This window comes from Colobus angolensis, unplaced genomic scaffold (genome assembly GCF_000951035.1).
Source record: "Colobus angolensis palliatus isolate OR3802 unplaced genomic scaffold, Cang.pa_1.0 Scaffold16, whole genome shotgun sequence".
In the NCBI taxonomy this organism is placed as follows: domain Eukaryota; kingdom Metazoa; phylum Chordata; class Mammalia; order Primates; family Cercopithecidae; genus Colobus; species Colobus angolensis.
Window position 1 is genome coordinate 16,664,760 of NW_012114710.1, and position 3,724 is coordinate 16,668,483.

Sequence of the window (3,724 nt, forward strand, 5' to 3'; positions counted from 1 at the left end):
ATAGCTTGAACTGGGGAGGTGAAGGTTGCAGTTAGCCAAGATGCCGCCACTGCACTCCAGTCTGGGTCACAAGAGTGAAATTCTGTCTCAAAAACAAACAAACAACACAAATTAAAGATGATATGGAATTCTTTAATTATGCAGTTTAAGCTTAAATATTTGAAAATATGAGTAAACTTATTTGCCTCAAAAATGCCAAAATTGCTATCAAATAGACTCATCTATTTTTAGGAACTTTGAAAGTATAAAAGTTGAAAATTTTTCTTCATGATTGCCAATTTGAAAAACATCCTATTTAAGAATGTGTCCGTGTGTGTGTGTTTGTGTGTGTGTGTCTACCTGTTCCTTGGTGTGTGACTGTGCCTGTCTAACTGTGCTGATGGGGCTAAGTGTGACCACCGCATGGAGTAATGAAGAAAGACCTGTGTTTCACTATGTAAGAAAAAATATCTAGTTTCTTCAAAAAAGAGAAAATCCCTATTTACTTACTTCCTCATGAAGGACTCCTTCAGAAGGAGCCATGAGGTATGAAAAGGGTGTTATTTCTAGGCAGTGTTTCCAAAAGTGTAGTAGGGTAGATAATTTTATGTGGCATATGAATAAACATTTTTATTTGAATAATTATGCTTTTATTTTTATCCTTCCTCCCCACTCTCTCCTTCAGCACTCATAGCCTTGGTACCACCGTCTGCCTGGGATCACTGGTTTTATTCACAGCATCTATTTGGGTACTCATGTCTGCCACCGCCCGCCAGGCCCTAAAGGTCGCACCTCGCCGCCTACTCCCCACATAATTCTCTGCATCTTTTCTGACCCTATATCCCTGTGTTCTCTAACTAGAGGAACCCTTACTTGTGTCCTCTGCAACTCACAATAAATCATCGGCCAAAACTCAGTTTAGAGAACTAAGTCTAACTGTCTTTCCAATAAAGCAAAGCCATTCCCTGTTAACCAAGAGTTATAGGTGACAGTGAATGGCTTGCTTTCTATTTCAATTATTTATTGCTATGTAACAAATTGCCCAAACTTAGTGGCTTAAAACAACAGCCACTTTGTTTGCTTTCTAGCTTCTGTAGACTGATAGCTCAGCTGGCAGTTCTCGGTGTCTTTCAAAAGATGCCTGGAACTAGAGGCTCCAGGAAGCCCCACCAGGAGGCCAGCCTCCTCCCTCTCCAATGCAAGACATGTGGTCTCTCTGTGTGGTAGTTTGGGGGTCCCAGAAGAGATGGAAAATGGAAACTTCCAGGCCTTCTCAGGACGTAAGCCAAGAGTGGCCACAGCGTCACTTCTGCCACCTTCTATTCATTAAGCAGTCTCAAAGCCAGGCCATATTCAAGGAGAGAAGAAATAAATTCCACCTCTGAGGGGTTGGGGGTGGTGATAAAGAATCTGCAGTCTTTTTAAACCCATCCCAGTTTCTCAAACAGGAGAGTTCCTTTTAGTTTTCTATGCAGAACACTTTGAGAGTTTCTAAATCTATTTACTATTCTTTGGGATAGACTTAAGTTCCCTGGGTAGAAAAAGTGTGATGTTTCCCCAGAGCAGTACAACATTGAGGTCAGGAGCTGGTTCAGACACACTGTAAGTGATTATAAAATTATGTACACATGAGTACATATAAATACTACTTGCCTTTCAAACAACACGCTGAAATCCAAGTTTTACAACCGTAAACCTCACTTTGAAGGCGCTCTCACATTCTCTACTTTCTTAGAAATTAAAATTTATTTTCCAGTCCAGGCTGTGGCAGTCACCGAGGAAGGAGGCCAGCTCCGCTTGGCAGTGCCAGGGACACGGCCTTGGGGAACACCCCCCTACAGACTGTGAGTTCCTTTAGCAGTGATTGTGTCTTATTCTTCTTCACGTCTATGCATGCCCTTGCCTGACATGTAACAGACATTCAGCACTGGGTCAAGGAGTAGGCCGAGCACACTCAACTGGAAGAAAAGCAAACACGAAGTCATCATGGCCCCAATGTCTACTCATGGAAACCAAGAGAAAGGTCCCCATTTGCCACCACCAGGCAAGCAGGGCCTGTTGTTTTATTCAAAAAACTGCACATTCACAGAGGAGAGATTTCAAACATTATAAGAGGATGTCAAGAAGAAAGTTTCTGGAAGAGAGCTCTGCCTTTTTCTCCTATAAGCATGTTCGTCACCCAGGGACTGTTCTGCCAACGTTATTTAGCAGCTAATCCAAGATTTGGATCATTGCCTAAAGTTACACTTGTTGGTATCTTGGGATTTGGCCTTGGAAAGGTATCATACATAAGAGCATGCCAGAGTAAATTCCATTTATTTGAAGATCAGCTCCATGGGGCTGGTTTTGGTCCACAGCAGAACAGGCATTGATTGCTTACCTGTGAAGAATGCAAAATAAAGCATAGATTCAGTGAGAAAGGAAGTTCACAGCCTTTGGCTTCCTAAACTCTGTGTCTTGTGATTTTTGAAGATTTTTTATCCTCTGAATTTTATGCATTTGAAATTTCAAGTGTAGTTTTAAATATTTTATTTTAAATATTTTGTTTTAAATATTTATTTTAAATATTTTGTTCCACTGGATGTACTTTACTTCTAGTATTTATTTACAAGAAGTATTGTTCCACTTCTAGTGGAATAAAAATTATTTCCTAATCAGTAAAAGCATTTCTGTCCACACCTTTAAAAGTTAAAATTATAAATTATAAATGTATTCACCCCAAATAAATGTAAGCAAATAAAAGACATTGTGTAAATTAACCTAGGATAGGAACTCTTCCTGCTTTCATTTAATCTCACCTCCCTCTGTAAAATTTCCCAGCGTATTACACTTTCAGGATATGTGTTTCCATTTCTGTTCATTTCACTATCTACTGCTTGCGACTTCTTTTTAATTAAACTTACAAACTTACTTCAGGTAATTAAAGTCAATCTGTAGGAGGGAAGCCATGGTGTGGAAATCCAAAAATCACCCGTGGCCGGGTGCAGTGGCTCACGCCTGTAATCCCAGCACTTTGGAAGACTGAGGCAGGTGGATCACGAGGTCAAGAGTTCAAGATCAGCCTGGTCAATATGGTGAAACCCCATCTCTACTAAAAAATACAAAACATTAGCTGGGCGTAGTTGCACTCATCTGTAGTCCCAGCTACTCAGGAGGCTGAGGCAGGAGAATCACTTGAACCTTGGAGGCAGAGGTTGCAGTGAGCCGAGATTGTGCCACTGCACTCCAGCCTGGGCAACAGAGTGAGACTCTATCTCAAAAAAAAAAAAAAAAATCACTTGCTCAATTTGGTAAATATATTGGCAATTACATTTGAGTGGCTGTATGATGTTTTTCAAACCAAATCTTTTTGCTCTGTGGGGAAAATTGCCAATTTTGCTCAGTTGCTCCTGAGCAGTCACTCCCAGCAATTTCACCTATACTAGAAGTAGATGCTAAAAGATTTGCCTTCCCTCTGGCAAATTTTGTGACTTCTCTAGGACTGGGGTCGACAAATGTTTGGGTTCAAAGGACTTTTCTCTTTGCAAAGTAAACGGAACAGAGATGTGAAGAGCATAAGTAATTAAGTAGGTATATATTGTCAATTACGTGGAAGGTACCTTACAGATTGTCAAGTAAATGATGATACCTCCATCATCATTCATTGGTGATATCTGTTAATGCATGTGCAATGTGTAGCACTGAGGTGAGCAAACTGAAAAACAGCCTCATGGTTATTTAGGTGATGTGAGAGTTCCATCAGCCC

The 3,724-nt window shown here is 40.5% G+C and overlaps 1 pseudogene; it reads left to right on the top strand.

Annotated features, from left to right (window-relative positions):
• Positions 1-2,147: 2,147 nt before the first annotated feature.
• Positions 2,148-2,426, top strand: LOC105508287 (annotated as a pseudogene).
• Positions 2,427-3,724: the final 1,298 nt, after the last annotated feature.